Raw genomic sequence first — 20362 nt, forward strand, 5'->3', positions numbered from 1 at the left:
CAGGGGCCTCTTTGGCTTCTATGTCCACTCCACACAGAAAGAAACTCTTAAAACAGGCCAACCGGGCCCTGTTTCCAGTCCATGAAATCAAGGGGCCAATGTTAGTAGATGTTCTTGGCTGGGGATTTTTAAACCAACGGAATCTCACCTTTAGTGATTATGCAAATTTGAATTGTTCTTCAAGATGTTTGGGCATTTTTTTGCAAATTCCAGAATAAAGCTTTTCCTTTTTCTGCCTAATTGAAGATTATCCTGTTGCAATGCAATTATTTATCATTTCCAGCAACTTGTCTCTGTGACAGGGAATTGTATTTTCCTTGGAAACTGTAGAACCAAGACAAAATACTGAAATAAATTAGATGCTGCAGGTGAAATAAAACTGCCACTGTCTCCTCTGTTTCAAATTTTCATTCCAATAAAATTAATTCCATTGTTCTTATAGTTAGTAAATGTATTAATTTACTAACTGGTTTTTAAAAAATTGTTTATGTGTTAGGGTTGCATAGCTTTCATTTTAAAAAGAGAGTTCATCCGTTAAAAATGTTTGAAAACCACTGCATAGACAGTTGCTCTGCTAGCCCTCATTTCTACTTCACTTTCACTAAGCCCATCTTTGTACACACCCCCTACCTGCTTGCGTGTGCCCCAGTCTTCATAGTTTAGCTTTGAGCCCTGGGTTTGGGGATTTCTTTGATTCCCTTCTTGCTATTTTGAAACTTGTATGAGGTTTTCAACTTTGCAAGTCTCAGCATCTGCCATTTTCTCAGGTCGGGACTCTGCTTTTCAGTCCAGCCCTGCAGAAGCAGCTTCATCCAAGGCTGATTCCTACACATGGGTCCTGAGCTGGCCCCCCATTTGGAGGTGTAGACTAGTCTAGCTCTCTGCTCATTACTATCAGAGGGGCCATCTGGGAGTCCCAGAGATGAGAGCCTGGAGTTTACATTGTTCCTGCCCACACGGCAAGTCTGCACATGGGATGAGAAGCAGAATTCTTGGCAATGGGACCTACCACTCACTGCCCAATCATTTCGGGGGCCATTTAAAACCCAAAAGTTTGCACTCTTCCAATTAAGCAGTATTGGAGGAAACACAGAGTTCCTGAGTCCATGCCATGCGATATGCTAGGCGGTTCCTTGTGCATTTTCTCTTGTTTGCTTCTGGCTTGAACTAAGTGGAATAAACAAAACAAAGAACCCATTAGAGAGCACTTGTGAGATTGGGTTGGAGAAGTTTGGTTTTATAGGGGAAGAAGTAAAGGGAAGTATTTGCCACCAGGGCAGGGATTTATTTATTCTGCTGGTGGTTCTCAGATTACACCTAAGGGCTCCGATGCCTTTAGAGAGCACTGAAGGATCCTGTGTACGTGGGTGGGAGCATTGGCACTTTGAATAGAGCCAGAGGGATGATTTCTGAAAATGTTCAGGACACCCTCATTTGCCAAAGGGCAAACAGCATGGGAAGGCATGATCTTTGTTTTCAAGGAGCTCATAAGCTGGCTGGGAAGAAAAGGCATGATATGTACAAAGTCATTAAAGATATTAATAGCATGTAGTCATGCATGACTCAAACCTTCAGGGCCCAGGAGAATGAGTGATTCGGACAACCCAGGGGTCTAGGCAGCCACCTGGGACTAGGCTGAACTGGGCCACGTTTGATGGGATGCTTCCTCATATCCTCTCCTTTTCCATGTCTCATGTGCAGTCTTTGTCGCCACAGTATTTTCTGCTCCTGTACTTACACAGAGAGGAGATCTACCCGTGTTACTTCAAGTAATGGGCGGTGGGCATAGGGGTTAGAGTGAGGGTTTCTTATAAGGGATTGAGGGGCCAGGAGCTTATAGCATTTAACTGTTCTGTGACTCAATTTCTTCTAATGGGACTAATAATAGTGACCACTCATTGGGTTTTTGTAAAAACATAAATTAGATAATCCATGTATTGCTTAGCTCAGTGGGTGGCACTTAGTAGCTCTTCAATATATGTGATTTTTATGATCACGGATAATTTCTGGCTTCTCAGAACTCTTACGTGCTGTGGGCTCCCGTGCTCCAATTCTATATTCCCTTCAATCCCTCTGTCCTGATTTCAGGACTTTCAAACTCCTTTCAGTTTCTCCTCTTATTGGCCTTGCTGGATTTTCTTGTTTCCAACAATGTTCTTAACAGAGACTTTGACTGTCTTAGCTCCTGTTTTTTGGTTGGGCCATGTCATGTGTGCCTGGCCATTTTATTAGCAGGCTTCCATTAAGTCTGTGTCCTCTTCTGGTCCAATCATCAGGGACTCCTGGCAGGAAGAAAACATACTTAGAAGGGAGTATGGACATGGCATGTTGGGTGGGTGGGTCTTGACGTTGTGCTGTGTATCCTGCAGAGCCTAACTCTGTACAGATATCTGTCCCGTTCAGATCTATACACAATCTCATATGCCCAGTGCTGAGAGGACACACAGATGAGGACTATATAGTCCTTGTGAGATCTCTCCACTGGGGCGTGGTTTGGGATGAAGAAAACTAAAGTGCCCAGAAGACTGTAATGTATGTCAGCTTCTGAGAGCAGAGTGAGGGGACAGGCTGTAGAGGTCAGTGGTGAGAGAAGTGATCCTGGGTGAGGACTTCGGGAGTCGTGCAGGCAAATGGTAGCAAATATGCCAGGTCTGGTGCTAAATGCTTTAGTTAGTCTTTACGGTGTTCCTACAAGTACTATCACTATTTAAATTACACATATTAAGAACAGATGTGCGGACAGTTTAAGTAATCTACTGTAGGTCATACAGTGCTCGTAAAAGCATTGGAAAAGGGGTGATTCAGACCCAGGCATGGAGGTTCCCACAACAAGAACGAGGGCACAAGGGGAAGAAATAGTTTAAGCTCATTCTGTCAGGAAAGGCCCTTCAGTCTGTTTGGCTGGAGTTCAGCGTGCCTGCTGGGGAGTGTTGGGGAAAGACTGGAAAGGTGTGTTGTGAAAAGACTGTGGCGGGTCCTGAATACTGAGTAGATGGGGGTCGGGACCAGAGTCTCAGTTGCAGCCGTTGGCCTGGGGCTTGCATGTTGTGGAAGTTCAGCAGATGCTCTTTGAAGTGGAAAGGGATTTAACTGCCAGGCAGAATGGTTATTGGGACATTTTCTTGTCTTCCATCTTGGATACCCAAGCCTTGTTCCTCGGTCCTGCTTTCCTTTTCTCTTTAGTTCCTGCTTCACGTGGACACCAGAGTGATCTTCCTAAAATCTAGGCCTCTTCACATCATTTTTTTGCTCTACATCCTCCAATGGCTCCATGGAGCTCTCAGAACAAAGTTCAACTCCTTAGTCCCTCATTCTGTAAACTCCCAGTCTGGACTCATCCCACATCCTTGTCCTCTTCTTGATGTTCCTGAAGCTGCTACATTGAACTGCTCACCCTTCTCTAAACAGCCCATCTGTTTTGAAGACTCCATGTGATTGACAGGCTCTCACCCCTGTTCTGCCTGGAATGCCATCTCTTACTAGCTAGCATTGTCTGCTAAGCTCCTTAACAGGAACTCATTTGTTAGCCTCCACGGCAACCCTGTCAAGTAGACTCTTAATTCCATTCTATAGATGAGTAAACAGATTCAGAGAGGTTAAAATGCTTGTCCAGGGTCATAGAACTAGTAGGATCAGAAGCAGGATTTCAATCTGGCAGATTGTACTCTTCCCACCATCTTATATGGTCTCCCTCCTCTATTTTTTCACTGGGTAGATTATTTCTTATTCTACCTGGATCAGATCAGATGCCTCTTCTATGGCATTTTCCTTTATCACTCCCTCACCCCAAACCCCCTCTGTCAGATGAGTCACTCCACAGTTCTATAACAGCATTTATCACCTCTTATTAGAGTTATTTTTTAGAGCTCTGTGATGGACTGAATGTTTGTGTCCCTCCCAAAATTCATACATTGAAGCCCCAATCCTCAATGTGACTGTATTTGGAGATAGGGCCTTTATGGAGGTAATTAAGCTTAAATGAGATCATAAGAGTGGGGCCCTGATCCAATAGGATTAGTGTCCTTATAAGAAGAGACACCAGAGAGGTCACTCTCTTTTTCTCTGCCATGTGAGGATACAATGAGAAGGCAGCCATCTGCAAGCCAGGATGAGAATTGTTATGACTTTGTTAAATTAACTTTTCTTAAGTGGAGCACAGAGTCCTGGGTGGTGAGCCACAGTTCAACAGTCATCCACAAGGGAAAGTGAAATGGAGAAATTTATTCCTTATCGGTCCTGGAGGAATTACCCAGCACACCTCAAGTGGCCATATGGGGAGGTGAAGCAGAATGCAGACAGAGGGTGGGGGGAGGACCACCTTGGACAAATCCTTTATTAGGGACTGTGGGGCACAGGGCTTTGGGATTCCCAAGCTAGGGCTGGATTGGCTGATTCAAATGGAAAGAGCAAGGTTTGGGTGAGCCCCACGGGGGTGCAATAAGGCAAACAGGCACTGGAAGGCAGGGGGACTGTAGACCACAAGGGTTGCTGGGGAAGTCCTACTGGGAACTTACATTTGCTTGTGACTCTGGGCTGCTATCTAGGGCATGTGCTTGCATGAGAGGGCTAGTGTCAGTTTAAGGTCCCCGAGGTCTGCTTGGCCAAGCGAAACGGATGCCGAGGCAGCAGTTCCATGGAGTAACTTAGCTCAGTTCTCCACAAGAGCCCTTGTAAGAAAGTGCCCCTGTGGGATCTTGATCTGAGCCTTCCAGCCTCCAGAACTGTGGGGAAATTCATTTCTGTTGTTTAAGCCTCCAGTGTATGGTAGGTATTTTGTTATGGTACCTCGAGCAAACTAATAGAAGCTTTCTTCCCTGATTGGGTCTCCCTTCTGGAAAGCAAGCTACTAATTGGCAGGGGTCCTCTCTGTCAGTGTCCCTGTATTCCCAGCATCCGGTCTGGTGCTTATTGAGGGAAAGCGCGGCCCGCTGGAGGCTCTGGGAAGTTGGTGGAATCCTGCTTCACTGCACCTCGTTACCTTGGTCCTCAGGATCCCACAGCTACAAGCGACTCGGAGCCCTCCCTCCTCTCCCTCCCGGTTCACCTGTGCTCCCTGAGACTCTGGGGGGCGGGGCAGTCCCTTGTGCGCAGAGCCTCTCCTGGCTGCTGATTTACTAGCTTCTTGCAGAGGGCTTGGCGGCCTGCTGTCTCCTCTGGCCCTCATAAAGCAGCCCCCTCCCCTTCGCCCCGTGCCAGCGGCCGCCCTGCCGACTGCCTGGGCAGAATTTATGACAAGTATTCATCAGATTAGGAGGGACGGGGACACGGGACTTCACCCACTGCGTGCAGAATGCGGTTGGACGGCATTGCAGGCCCCTCTGCCTGCCGAGCAAACCTACACGGTAATGCTTGGCATTTTCCGACCTGAGGTGTCATTTGGAAACGTTTTGATTTGACAAGAAATAACTTTAAAAATGTTCGGGAGCTGAAGAGAAATTTAACTCTTTGGGGCCCCACTGGTGCAACCTCCTGCCAGGCTCTGGGACCTCCCAGGGGTCCGCTCACCGCGGTTTGCTCTTTACCAGGACCCTGCGGCAGCCCCCAGCTTGAGCCCAAACTCCACTTTCTCTTCCAAGAATGGAACATTCTCCCCAAGTCCTGAAAGCCGCTCATCTGCCCTCTTGCTAGTAGAGTGTCTGTGAGGCAGGGGGCCCCACGGCTGCCTCCTATCACCCCTATCATAGTTTGACCACTTTGCTTCATAGAAAGATCTTCAAAACTTAAAAAACGTTTCACCGAACCTCTTATTTTTTGCATCCATTGATCTGCCATTTGGGGCAACAACTAAATTAGTAAAAACATCTGCTTCGTCTTTTAGACAGCAGCTTTTCGCCAAAAAATGCTACTTCTGTAGATAGCAATGGGTCTCATTCACCAAACATTTATCAAGAGGCTGCTCTTCTGGGCACCGTAGAGGAGAGATGAGTACAGGGCTTCCATGTGCGATTGTGCAGCCGTGACCCGCGCAGCTCCAGGGAGCTCCATGCACGCAGTCCACCATCACCTGCACGGTCATAGGGGGCTGTCCTGCATGGACACTGCATGCTTCTTGCCCTTGAGACCCTCACAGGGATCTGCCAAGTCCTCTTTGCCCAGGTGACCCTCCTCGGCTTTCTTTCAATGATTCCCTCTTAATCATGACTTTGAGTTTATCTGCCACCTTGTTCTTCGTCTCCTGAATACGTTCTCATCTATCAGGGTCCTTCTGCTAGGGCGGGGCCTCCAAGTATAGCCTGATCGTATCAGAGTGATGTAGGACTATCACCTGCAGTTTGGACTTTGAACTCAGGAAGAACTATTTGTTTAAGGTTTTGCTTTAGCGAGTGATTTCTAGAGGTCAGTAAGACTTAGAGATCATTTGACATGGATGGAAGAAAGAGACATATCTATTTTTCCTCCACATCTAGCATTAACACGTGCCATTAAAATCCTAAAAATTAGGATTTTAATGATCTCTTCATATATTTGTCTCTCTTATTAGTTTCTTTATAGGAGGGGCTGCATTTTATTGTTCTGCATCTTTAGAGACAGCAGAGTGCTGGGCCCAGGCAGCTGCTTGGTAGAGTGGAACAGGTGACAGCTGCTGTGTTCAGGCCTCATGCTAGGTGTCCTGACAGAGAAAGCACGGCTTCTGGTCTCACAGAGGCTTCGACATCATCAGTGGCCGACTAAGCGGTGCCTTTTGCGGAGCTGCCTTTGCGGGAGACCGTGCTCTGAGTCGGCTCACCGTCTCATGGGCTTTGCTGTGCCCCAGTGGAAGGCTTTGGCTTCTCAGCAGCATGAGTGCCCTTTTTGATCTCAACAGTGACACACAAGCAGGGGAGGCAACCTTGTAGCTGTTTCTGGCAAGTCTGGATTTTTAGGGATCATTCGAGGCTGTAGAGGAAAAGACTTTGCAGGACTCAGCTTTTGATTGAGCCCCAGTATTCCTAGGGCCACCATTATCAGTTTTTTGAGGTTGTAAAGGTCTGTGGGGTGCAAGAGGAAAGTGTGGTTGGTCTTTCTTTGAGGCCACAAAGCCTGGTCCAGGTCACCTGCTCAAAGATATGTGTGTGGGCGCCTACGTGAGAAAATTAAAAACGCGTGAAAAACTAAAACACATCAAAAATATCAGAATGAAATAATGAGACAGGAGAAGCATAGAGGCTGAGACTTTGCAGAGAAGGGAGGAAGGAGGGAGGGAAGATCAGCCCTTGAGTGAAGGAGGCGTCAGCGCTGCCTGTCGGCCCTCCTTGGGGAAGGCTGACCAGGTCACTGGATCCCGCAAGTGCTGTCATGATTTCTCAGTGTCAGCTACAAGCCGTAATAGCTCTCCCTCCTCCATTCCAGCCAATTCCTCCCTGGTGCTCCAGAGACCAGCAGAGCCAGGCCTGGACTTCAGCTCTCCTGACCCTCAGTCCTGTAGTTTCCCACAGCAACACGCGTGGCCACAGTTTTCACTCATTCACTGGTGTCTATGCCGTGATTTTATACAGCTCTAATCAGGTCTTCCTAATCATTGGGCCAAAGGAAGGCCACTAGACTCGACTTCAGTTTAAGACAACAAACTAAAGCAACCTCAGCTTTTGGTCGACCTCCACACCTCCCGTCTCTCTGTTTTGTTCCGGAATGCCTGTAACTCATCGCTGTGACATTTTATAAATTTAGCTTGAGGTTGAATTCATAAAAATATTTGGAAACTACCTTAATTTTATAATTAAATATTAAGTGGCTCATTCAGCCTTCTCTTTCTCTCCCCACAAATAGTCTAGCTGTAAAACAAATCTCTTCTGTTAAGTGGTATTTATTTAATTGCGATTTGCTGTAGAGCCGTTTAAGAGTGGGTCATTAGGTTAAAATCATTGTGCCTGTCCTCTGAGCGGAGGATGTCCTGCACTGGCTTACGTTTGGGTGTGCTTTCCCTGAAGCTGAGCTAACACAGCCGTGTTTACATTACACACATTCTCTAGTTGCTGACATTTTTTGTTCCTCCAGAAGGAAAAAGATGCAGCATAAACAAATGACCTTATTTGATGTAATGCATCGGGTCATGCCGGACCAATGGTTGATACTTTCCACTTGCATTTATTTAACTACATTTTCTTCCCATCCTTTCGAATCTTCCTCATCCCCAAATCAATATTGAAGAAGAAACCAGTAATTTCCGATGGTCTGAATCCTTCATGGCTTGTACTGAGAGTCCCTGAAGCTGAACAGAGTCTTGGGGGCTAATGACCCAGTGGGCTTCTTATGCCCAGACATAAGAAAGGCACTTGAGCCCTTGGTTTTCTCCAAATGCATAGGAGTTTGGAAACCCCCAGAGAACCTTTTCTTCTTCTTTTTTTTTTTAAACCTGGAAATAAGGTGGAATTTACATACAATGAAAAAGGATGTACAGGGAGGGCAAAGCTCCCCACAACCACCCCTGTCCCCCGCCCCGTCCCCCAGGAGCCTTTCCTCTAATAGTTTTTCCAAAGTCCCTCATCTTCTTCCCATTCAGAGCCCTCTTGGCTTTGCATTTTCTAGGCAGATGTGAGAAATGTCACCACATTTCCTAAGAGGAATGGAACAAGATAGATGGGCTCTGCCCAGCGGGACACCTGGATGGCAGCCTTATCTAGAGCCAAAATGGGACCGCATGCGCCAGCTGTTTATTTACCCTCCTCCTGTTTGGAGACTTTCCCTGATTAATTACTTTCTAGTAATCGAGGCTGCTAACTAATGTCTCATCTGATTAACCTGTAGTGTGGCCCAGGGTCCCAGAGGGTGGGCTGGTCATCCTGCCTGGGGAATGAAGGAGGTCATTGGCCAGGGGCCCCTGGGATGCCAGTTTGGGGCTCGTTTATTTGCTCTAAGTCTTGTTTGCTATTCCTGCTGCAGTGACTGGCGACAGCTCCCCCCCAAGTCCCATCCAATCTAATTGGCCTGCTGAAACAGCAGTGAACACAAGATTTAAGAAATGTTTTCTTTGAAAACTTCTGGTCGGACAGACACTTTGAGATCATATTTCACCCTGTTTCAATTGCACACCATTCCCTGGGACTTTCAGGAGAAATACTGTAAGTGATTCTTACAGGAGAACTGCTGCTCTGTGGTCTGGGAGGGGGGCTGATGAGCTGGAGGCTGGAGCGGAGGCTGTGCTGAGGCAGCCCGGCATCTTCAGAATCTAGAGACCCTGCCAACGTTAACACATCCGAGGAGGTATTCAGTATCAAAGTCTCTAATATTTGGCTCCATAAACACGATACCGGTTGCAAAAACAAAGCTAAGGAGCTCATGCTGATTACTTCAATAAAAGCTGTTTAATTATGAACGTTTGGGAAATGAAGTTACCAACAGGACCAGGAGAGCTTTGGTGTCCGGTGTCCCTGCTCCCAGCATCCCACTGTTACACCACATTGTCCACTCAGCTGAAAAGCCTGACGTTGAGCAGGGCACACCCTCCGCCCTGTGGGATGCTACTTACTTGCCAGTAACACTCCGTCTTTCTGCAGTGGCAAATTTAGGGGATTGATTAGTGAAAGAATTATCGGCTGTTATCAGTACCATTTACAGGCCATCCAAGGGTTACTTGGGGTGGTAGTCAAAGCTCCCAGAAGACCTGCATTTGTTTCTAGGTAGCAGGGTTCCAGGACTAGGCAAAGTAGAAGAGAATTCTGAGCAGGGAGCCAGTGGGTCATTGTGACAATACATTCTGGAGTCCTTAAATTAGTTTTCTTAATAACTGTTTAGGAAACATGATCGTCTTAATGCTTCTGGATATTTCTTCTCTCTCTTTGTGTGATTATAGCCAGTTATTTTATGTCAAGTGGAATAGGTAGAAGTATCCATGTAAAAGATGAATGAACAAAAATGAGAGTTGAATCTGTGTATGGAAGGAAAGAAATCTGGGGAGATACACATTGTCAAGGAGTGAACTCTTCCTCAAAAGTGACTTTCCCATATATTGTTGATTATTTCTCAAAAAAACTTTTTATATTTTAAACATTTTTGGTAGAAATCTTTAAAACTTGTTCTTATTCATCCGCAGATATTGAATACAAATTGCCTATGCCTGAGCAGTCCTGATGATTCCGTGCTGTAATACACCGAAACATGCAGAAATTACTGAAAGACTCCTGGCTCTTGTGCCCATGCACTGAAACATCATGACAATCGCTTCATTTCTTAAATGCAAAGCTGGGGCAGTTATAACTGCTTCGTGGTGTCATGATGATTAACAGACACGATACATGTGAAAAGAAATTAAAGAATATAATATGCAATACTAGCTATCTGTATTTTTTCTGTCTTGTGTATTTTAGTTGCTTCTATGCAGATGCTTTGGCTGCTGCCCGTAGCTGCTTGCTTTTTTTTTTTTTTTTTTTTTTGCGGTACGCGGGCCTCTCACTGCTGTGGCCCCTCCCGTTGCGGAGCACAGGCTCCGGACGCGCAGGCTCAGCGGCCATGGCTCACGGGCCCAGCCGCTCCGCGGCATGTGGGACCTTCCCGGACCGGGGCACGAACCCGTGTCCCCTGCATCGGCAGGCGGACTCTCAACCACTGTGCCCCCAGGGAAGCCCAGCTGCTTGTTTATTTTATGCTACACAATTTAGGGGAAGAGTTGAGGACTCCAATCAGAGTGATTTATACAGATTTTAGACCGCTACCTATCACTGCAGACATTGCATGAAACAGAGAAAAGAGCGTGGAATTTTTATCCAGAGAATCCTGAGTTCAAATCCTAGGTCCATCTTTTATAAGTTATGTGTCCCCCGGCCGTATTACTTAACATTCCCGAGCTTATATTTCTATTCTGTGAAGTAGGAATAACGATGAGTATAACGGAAGTTTTGTGAGGTCTATATTCTGCAGCTTAGGCACCCAGAAAAATGCCTGGTGCAGCTGGGCATTTGATATTTTAAGTCCTTTTTCAGGAGAATTTTCCTCTGTTAGGTTAATAGCTGTGCCCTGGATGGTTTGGGACTCCTGACATTCTGAATAGCTATCCAGTAATTCATGTTTATGGCCACCTGTGTGTGTGTGTTGGGTCTTTGTATCATAAGGATGTTCTGTGCTCTTGTAATGACTGAATATGCTCTTGATTTTTATTTCTCCTTAAATAATATAATAATAATTCTCTTTTTTCAGTGAACGAGACAAAGACAGTAAGTCAGGAGAGATTCTGAGTGTCGGGGCCAAGTTCCTGAAGAAAGTCTGGAACCTCACAGGTGGCTGGTGAGATACAGTGAAGGGGAGGGGAGTTTGTGGGAGAGGGGGAGGGAGTAGGGAACCGGTTACCCTGGTGTTTTGTTGGCTGTCCTGGAGTTAAACTTCAGGCCCTGGGGCATTCACCTGGAGAACATGTGCCAAAACTTTTCTTTTTCCCAACTTATATTCAAAAATTCAAGTGAAAGGGTAACTTTTTATGCATGGTATACAAAGTTAAAATAACACCTTAAATTCCTCTGTGTATGGGTTTGTTTTCTCTCCAAATGGTCAGAGTTACTGAAAGAAACTTAGAAAGAAGGTTATTTAAGGTTCACAAGACCCTCTGGGAAGAGACCACTTAAACAGACCAGCCTTTGGGACTCTGAGAAAGACCAGTGTAATGTTGTTACCTGACATTAGTGAGAAAGGACCCCCACTGGGTCCCAGGAGCTGCCCGTGTTGTTGTTAACTGCAAACACCAGAGTTCGTAGGGCAAAGAAAGGAGACCAGACTGGGGATCAGGATGCCGAGCTCCTGGTCCTGCTACTTGTGTGACTTGGGATAATTCTCTCAGTCTGGTTCCTCATTTGTTTTGTAAGGCTAATAACACCAATTCCGTAGAATCAAAGGTGAAGAAGATATAAACCATCTAAGTAATGAATTGTACAAGAATTTTGCAGAGATTATAATATGCTGTACAAATTCAAGGGCTAATTCATTCTGCATAATTTAGCCACATTTAAATCCTTCCAGACTCCATATGTGGTATAATGTGTCAGAGCAATGATGGTCTTAGAGGTCAGCTCCTTGAGTGCTCTGATTTTATGGGAAACTGAAGGAGAGAGGCAGAGAGGAAGGGACTTGCTCCCCACATAATATGGTGTGTTAGTGCCAGGGCTGAAGAGGGAGCTAGGAGATCTGTTTCCCTTTAGATGCTCCTTTAAAAACAGCGTCTCTTCTAGAGAAGGCACATAATCAATAATGGTTACATTCAAATGAAACAACTTTGGGTGTTATGAAGCAATGAAATTCAAGGAGAATCAGGTGGGGTGTCAAGAGAAGCAATGGTGAGGCCATGCTGCCTTTCGTGGCTTTGTCTCCAGATCATTATAAGCTCTGTCCCCTTAGGGAATAACGCTCTTCACGTTTCCTTTTTCCATCTTCTAAACTCACACGTGACTGTAAGGTTTGGGGACTGTCAGCGCACAGCTGGTCGCCTGGTCACTTGTAGACAGATGCATGTCTTACCTCTTTGTTTGGGAGAAGGGAGTGTGACTGAGGTCAGGTCAGCACATGAGGAAGGACCGGCTTTCTAGGTGAGGGTCCTAGCCCAGGAGGGCTAGTGTACATATTATGTCTTTTTCCACAATAGCAAGGCCTCTGAAGAGCAACGGTGGGACAATTTTCTGTTGATTGCCCTTCCTTTCACCCCAGATTCTGTTATTCTAATGGATTGTGGGGTAGGCCAGCCCCAGCCCGAGAGTCCCAGATTCAGACTTCCTATGAAATGTAATCACCAGTTACCGGGCAGTCGAGCTTCTACGGGGTAGCCATTAGATATTTTGAATTTTTGATGCTTTAAATTTCACTTTACACTGAAGCTTCTCCCCTTCCTCAACTCACTAATACCTCAGGCAGGGAAGCCTTCCATTGGAGGTGGGAAACGTCTCTCCCCGGCTAATACCTGTCCCTAGTGAGCTCAGGGCCTTTAGGGCTGCAGAGGGTTTGTGGGAGAGAGTTAGGGAACAAGAATGGTGCGGCTTGATGGGGACTATCATGATCAGTTATTGTTGCCCTGTGGGTTCGGTGGTAGCTCCACACTCATACTGGGGATCAACTGCTGCTCCTTTAACACAGTCAATGCCCCTTCAGACTGGCCACTTCCGACTCTAGATATCAATATCTAGCCTTGCTTGGGGTTATCTAGCTGCCCAGCTCCCAGGACGATTCCTGGGCAGAATTTTTCATAGCATGATATATTCTGGTATCTTTATACAGGATCCTTATGGAACCCAGGGGAAACTCCAAACCCAGGCTGTTACCAGTGCAGCCTGTCTCCTCCCTCTGCTTTTAGGGTGGCCCATCACTGCCCCGCCTTGTGGCTTTCTCCAAGCTTGGAGCCAGCACTAGTCTCTGTGCCTTTAGACCCCAGGTCGAGCTCTCCAAACTGTAATCCTGAAGCCTCCCACAGGTAAAAGGGATGCCTTCCCTTTCTTTTCCTTGTGGAATGTGTGTAGGGGTGGTGTAATTCTTAGCATTCTTGCCAAAGAAATCCTTTCTTCTTGGTCTCTTCAACCTCAAAGTTTTTCAGAGTGGATTTTGGACTAATGATTGCAAATGTGATTTCTGAAACATTTCCTTTTCAAGTCCTGCATTAGTGGGTTAGCATCTCATTTTATAATGTGTTATTAGGAAGAATCTCATTTTAACTCCTGTTACCCTTCCACCTGAGGTGCAGGCAAATCACATTGGAGCCTGCCTTGTCTGCCTTGAGGGCAGGTTTGAGGGATTTCAAAAGTGGTCACGGAAAGAAAGAAGCTTTGCAAACTAACATCCTGTAGAAATGTTGGGCGTTACTCTTAACATTATCCTTTTTAATGTAAATCAGAAAATCCAAATGAGTAGATAAATCACGTTTGGATCCTTTCAGGTAAATGTGTTGAATCTTTAGTGATACTGACTGGCATCTTTGGTCACTGAGGTGATTCATTAGCAAACAGTGCTATCCAAGATCAGCCAGGTTCAAACCACGTGTCTCTTTCTTTAAAGGAGAAACTATCTTTATTAATGCCTGACTGTCCGCATGTCAGTGGAGTGGTGGCCTTTGGTTACTCAGAGACACAGACCAAGAATATGTCACTGTAGCCTTTGGTATGAACTCTTGGTGCCCCACAAAGAGGAAATATGTTTTTGCTGTTTGCAAAGGAATTCAAGACCTTCATGGTTACCAAGAACTCATAAAACCAACGAGCCATATATTCGAAAATGATCCCTGGGTCCAGTCTTCAACAAGCCAGTGTCTGCTGATCAGTTTGGGAAACACATATGAGCAACTAGGGCTTTCGAGCTGAGAGTGTGGTGCGGGGGGTGAGCGGGATTTCTCCTGGAGGCATCTTGTCTTTCTGTATGCTTTCTCTATGGAAGAACATGAGTGTTTCAACAGGTTTGTTTTATGTTTTCATACGCTGAACAACAACTACAGCAAGTAAACAAAAAATAGGTAGAGCAAAAGCAGAGAATCGAATGTATGTTTCCAATCCCCAATTTTTTTTGTTTTGTTTTTTGTTTTGTTTTTTGTGATACGTGGGCCTCTCACTGTTGCTATTATTATTATTATTATTATTTTTTTGCAGTGCGCGGGCCTCGCACTGTTGTGGCCTCTCCCGTTGCGGAGCACAGGCTCCAGATGCGCAGGCTCAGCGGCCATGGCTCACGGGCCCAGCCGCTCCGCGGCATGTGGGATCTTCCCGGACCGGGGCACGAACCCGTGTCCCCTGCATCGGCAGGCAGACTGTCAACCACTGCGCCACCAGGGAAGCCCTCCAATCCCCAATTTTTAAAGTTTATTTGAAGTTTTAAGTTGTAACCCAAGGATGAATCATAGCACTGTGTACTTTCACTTTTACCTATCCCAGAGGTATAATCTCTCAGGAGGAGTGAAAAACAGAATCAGAAACTTGGGTCTTTCCTGACCTTACTAAATTATAATTTCCAGATATAATACCACATCTTTTATTTCTTTATCTTTGCGTATATTAGCCTAGATGAGCTGATCACGAGTGTGTCTAAGTGTATGTGTGTGTGTTTGTGTGTGTATGGATATTGAGAGAGGGGGCGAGAGCATGGGGTATGGGGTTTAATTCTATTCGAAAGTTGGCACCCAGGATTTATCATGTAGCCCCCAGTGTTGGCTACGTCTGACATTTAGTCTTTCAACAAGTATTTATTATCTCCCATGTTCCAGGAACTCTGATAGTCTCTGGGGGTACACAGTTAATTAAACCCCGTCCCCTCAAGGTGCTCACGCTGGAGTTGGAGCGCTCTCACTGCAGTATGTGGAGCACAGAGCTTGAAAATTATTCACCGTGATCCACCTTTATTCTTTACGTGGTACGCAAACCATGAGACAATCCTTGTTTAAATACGTTTTAGAACTTTAATTTGAAAGTGCTTTTTCCATAAAGGATTCTTGTGTGTAGAGATCATAGTTTTATGAGGGGTGGGGATCTTTCTTAGGCAGATTTTCTTTATAAATTTGTAGTCATTGATGAAGTGGCAAGAGTGGGAGATTTAGTGGGTGGCAGAGAGATCCACATAACATCTTTGGAAGTTGCTAAAATCAACACGAACAAGATGTTCACGATCATAGCTTTCAGAATTTGGACCCATAAAGCTATTGTGGTTGTGTCTAGGACCAAGAGGCACTGATTTATATTTTACTATAATATTGCAGATTCCACCACTGGCAACAGAACTTATCATAGCATTCTTTTGGCAAGATAAAACAAAGTGGTTACACTTCATTCTGTAGTAGGGTTGCCCATGGATCTGGAGAAATGAACTCAGTTGATGGGAGTCTAGGGCCAATGGGACTGGGTTGCTGTTCTGATTCCCAGTTAGACATCAATCACCTTCACAGGAAAGAAAAGGGGATTCTTCTTTGCCTGTGGCTGCCCCATAATGCCAGCTGCCAACGCTAATCATATGATTATTAGAAGATATGGGGAGGGTGTGAAGACTTAGTCTCTCCAATCGCATCTCCCAAAGGAATAACTCAACATACATGACTTTATCAGTCCAGTTGCTAAGGTTTTGGCAAGCACTGCAGATTAATACCTACCAAAATGGAGCCCAGGTCCGTTGGAAACTTCTGTCAGTGAAGCGAGCAAGTCTGCTTCGAGGGTCTAACTTTGCCTTGATTTTTCCTGAGATGAGAGGCCTTAGTTCTCATACTGCCAGAACTAGTTCAGTCTTCAGCAGGATATGGTGCTAGTTAGTGTTTGAGTCTCCTAGGTATCCTGTGTGAATTAGACCTCTTTATGTGGAGGACAGAACGGAAGTCTGCCTAAGAAGCAGGCCTCTGGCTTCTGCTTTTCCAAATGTTACTCAGCATTGTGGACATGCTCTCAGGCATCGTCTTGGGTTGAGAAAATGACATCACCCAACCACAACCAGCTTCTTGCGAAAATCTTTCACAAAATGCACAACGAAGCAGCATTTTAAAGATGAAACATTTCTTGTTGATGGACCAGTCACTGAAGGTCCGATTTTTCCAGGAGACAAGAGGGTAGTGGTCTAATGGCTACACTGAATTGAGGTCGGTGGAAAGAACTGATAGATAGTAGAGATCTGCAAAAGGATGCAGTTGGCTGTTGGCACTGAAGAAGGAATAGGGGACAGATGAGAAGTTGGCGTGGCATGTGTCCCTAGGCAAGGCAGTTCTACGGTCCAAAGCTGGGTGCCCTGGAGAAGAGGTTGAAGGGTGGCTCATGATCATGGAATATGCATTGACTTGGCATGGGCCAGGCCTTCTAGGGGTACAGTGGATGATGGAATAGTGTCGGCCATGCCTCACTATAATGGCTTGATATATATGTATAATAAACTTGCCTCATTTTTCCAAACTAAATCTCATGCTGTGCACTAAAGAGTAAATGTCCTTAGCTCAGACCTTTTCCGTATGACTTACTTTGCAGCCATTCTTCTGTAGCTGATTATAAATTTTTATCATCTTCTAAAAAATAACAATCATGCCCACATCCTTTTGAGACCAGGGTGCATAGCCACGTTGACAGTGGTATTACTTAAGAATTACACTTGGCATGTGGAAGCCCCCTCATTAATAGGTGTTCCCATTGCCCAGAATCTTAGCACAGGGGAATCCCCTGAAGGCTCTGGGCTCATTCTTTCTGATATGACCTCATAGATCCTGCTGTGAATCCATTGCCTTCTCCTCCTCATCTGTCTCAGCGACAGGCCTGTAAATCACACACGTTCAGAATGAAGGCTCTCAGGATTTGCTTGTACCAGATGTATGTTTACTCTCGCGCTCGCTCTCTATGTCTGTGTTTGTGTGTGTTTTTAAGTAGCTTTACCATCTGGCTTAGCTGAGGCCACAGGAGAAGGGAAGAACATTATGAGGGAGCAGAGGTAAGGCATTGTCTGGAAGAGCTGTGGCCTCACAGGCAACCCCAGTTTGTCTCCTGGGCATCTGTGCACATACACATGCATGGATGTCATCAGTGTGCACTCTTGGGGCGTCCATCACTAGGTAGCCCAAAAAGAAGGTCTGAAAATTTCTTGTCACCCCGAGGACACATGTTGCATTTAACTCTTGAGTCCCAATTAACCTGCCTCATTAGTACAATTGTGTTCACCTGGGGTCCAGTAGGTCACTTACTTAGCTCCTCAGCTGAGACTCGGCAGGCAGTGCTGGCTAGGCAGGAAGTCCCTGAAGAAGCATGGTGAACCAGTGTGATGAACCCCGGGCCTGAAGACATAGCTCTCAGTGCTCACTCTAAAGACAATGGGAAGGGTGTAATGTTATCTTACTATTAGGAGTCCTGGGCTTCTTGACTTTTATGTCCACGGTCCTTTGTAATCCACTGGGGAGAATGAGAAGGGACCCGTGGACACTAGGCCACTTTGGATGACACAGGTGTGTGAACTAACTCTTTTCCCCCTTCTTTCCTGACCTACCTGTGATCTTCTTGGGCGTATTACGTAGGAAGACTCCAGAGGGTTAAGTGGAAAGGCCACTTTTATAGTTTAATTGCAGTTCTGGAACCTCTCCATTCTGCATTTGCTGTCACAGTTGGCATGATTAAGACCCACTAGAGACTGCCAGTGGCCCAGTGTATAGTTTCTAGTTTTTCTTGAAAGAATCTTTTTGCATATATCATGGGCAAGCTCTTCCAGCATGGTTGCCTCGTTCATTGTTCAAGTGTTCTGTCCCTTTTGAACAGATACTGCCTGCAACACAGGCCAAGCTTCAGGAAGTCAACCTCCAAATTATAGGTCAACTTCTTATTTGAACAAAGTTGTGCTTAGGAAAAGCACCCTCCTTGCCCGTCTTCTGCCCAGGTGCCCGTGGGGGAGAAATGGGGCCCAGTTCTCATGGGGCCCAGCCCCGCCCTACCCATTCCACCAGAGCTGAGTCTACCGTGTGCACTGGTTGAAAGGGGGGGCAGGAGCGAAGGCTGTGGCTGTGTCAGTGTTAACACACACCTACACACACGTGCACGGGGGATGCCTTGTGGACTCACGTTCCAAATAACTGGACCCTTCCTCACTCCTGACCCCAGCAGGACTTTTGGGAAAGTACGTCTTCTCTTCCCTCGGACTAGGACGTTAGGAAGCAGAAGGCGCCGCATCTGCACAGTTGATCCTCTTGGGATCAGAGCAGTGTGTGCTGTGTGGAAAGTACTCATCGCTCTGGACTTGCAGGCATGGAGGGTGACCTCAGTGACCTCGCTTATTCATCACCTGCTGTACACAGAGCAGTGGGTGAAACACTGTGGGGGGCACATCGGTGTGAGGCCCGGGTCTGCCCTCCAATGGATCAGTCTGGAGAGGACACAAGTGAAGCAGTGATGTGGCGACTGACGGGATGGATCAGTGGAGATAGCAGTTGTCAGAGGAGGTTTCAGGCAGAAACTGGGTCTGCGGGTGGTAAAGATATGAAATAAGGGTGGTGGTTCCCGCCTTCCCGTGTGGACAGGTGATGAAGGGACATGGAGGGGGGCTGGGGTTCTCACCTGAAATCCCCACAGGCAACCAGATTTCCAGGGAGAGTGTTCAGCTCAAGGCTAACTCCCTGCAGTGGCAGAAGGATAGAGTTTAAAGTAAACGTCCGCTGCTTCAGCTGGGTGCTCTGCCTCTGGGCCTGGAGGATTCTCGGAGATCTAAGACACAGGGGCCACTCTGGGCTGCTCGCCCTGAATGGCCACTTTTTGATCTCCTCAGGGTTTTCTTTGACCATTTAAGTGACAAAAGGGAATTTCTTGGAGGGGGAGTGGGGAGATATTTTTAGAATGAAGGGCATTTAAAAAAATAAGACAACTACTGCAAGATTTTGAAATTTGACAGAAGCAGATGACGTTTTCCATCCCCACCATGAAACTTTGCCCAATTTCTTGGACCTTTAAATACCACAGATAAGCTTCAGTTTCTGGCTAGGAGGAAAGGGGCTCATGCAGAGATCTGTGGAGACTCAAAATGACACCTGTGCCGGGGCTGCCAGTGACTCTGGTATTTCAGGCCCAGATTTCCTTCTTTTCCCCTAATTATCTGGATGCTAACCCTCTATGTGTAGGATTTGGCTTCAGGACACTGAGTTTTAAATTTCAGCTTCAACCATTTACTGGCTGTGTGACCTTAGGTAAGTGAGTTCACCTCTCTGAGCCTTATTTGTAAAATCAGGACAATTCCATTCTAAAATCACATAGGTTTGGGGAGGCTTATTTGCTTTATGGGAGAGTATTGCAGGCCGAGTGCAGTGAGAGATGCTGGGCGTATAACGTAGGGCTTGCAGCTTAATACGAAGACAGATGATCAAAGCAATAATTCTAATATGACATGAAAAGTGTGACAACGTGTTAAAAGTGATGTAATAGGTGAATGTGTGTGCAGAGGTCAGTGAAGGCTGAGAGAAAAGGGCAGTGGAGGCAGACGTAATGGGTCAGGAAGTGCTGTGTGACTGCATATTTGACCTGAGACTGGAGGGTGGGAGCCAGGGAAGCATGAGTGGGTGGGGCAAGGGCAGCCTTAAATAGACGATTCTGTCTGAGCGAGGGCACAGAAATGTGGAGGCAGGCGGCCCACGGGCTGGGAGTCACGACTGGGTGGGACTGAAGCCTGTGGCCTGCGCCGGGGGTGGGCTGGCTGAGCGGAGAGAGCGTGCCGACGAGATCCACACCATGGAGGCAGGTCTGACACTTTGGATGGAACGAGTGTCTTCTTAGTGGCATCTCTCACGACTGGCTTTTCTGAAATAGTGCTGTGGTCCTGCCCTCAGCCACTCTCTAGCCCACTTCTCTGCTTTCTTTTCTTCAGAGCAGTTCTCACTATCTGTAATTCTTTGTCCACTTTAAAATTTAACTTTTAATTTAAATTAAATTCTTAACTACTCTATCTTCAGTGTTGATACATATAGTTGGCGCAAACTAGACACGATAAATATTTTTTCAAAGGA

General features: G+C 46.2%; 1 long non-coding RNA gene across 7 annotated transcripts in view; it reads left to right on the forward strand.

Moving 5' to 3' along the window:
* The window catches only part of LOC137205439 (uncharacterized), a 393223-nt gene that overhangs the window by 32879 nt on the left and 339982 nt on the right, over positions 1 to 20362 (forward strand). For 6 of the 7 annotated variants that reach the window (XR_010934141.1, XR_010934139.1, XR_010934140.1 and 3 more), the window contains exon 2: positions 11110 to 11196. This is a non-coding gene — a long non-coding RNA (uncharacterized lncRNA). The remainder of the gene's footprint in view (positions 1 to 11109; positions 11197 to 20362) is intronic. The other variant, XR_010934137.1, reaches the window with a different exon arrangement.

This window comes from Pseudorca crassidens, chromosome 14, assembly GCF_039906515.1.
Source record: "Pseudorca crassidens isolate mPseCra1 chromosome 14, mPseCra1.hap1, whole genome shotgun sequence".
Classification (NCBI taxonomy): domain Eukaryota; kingdom Metazoa; phylum Chordata; class Mammalia; order Artiodactyla; family Delphinidae; genus Pseudorca; species Pseudorca crassidens.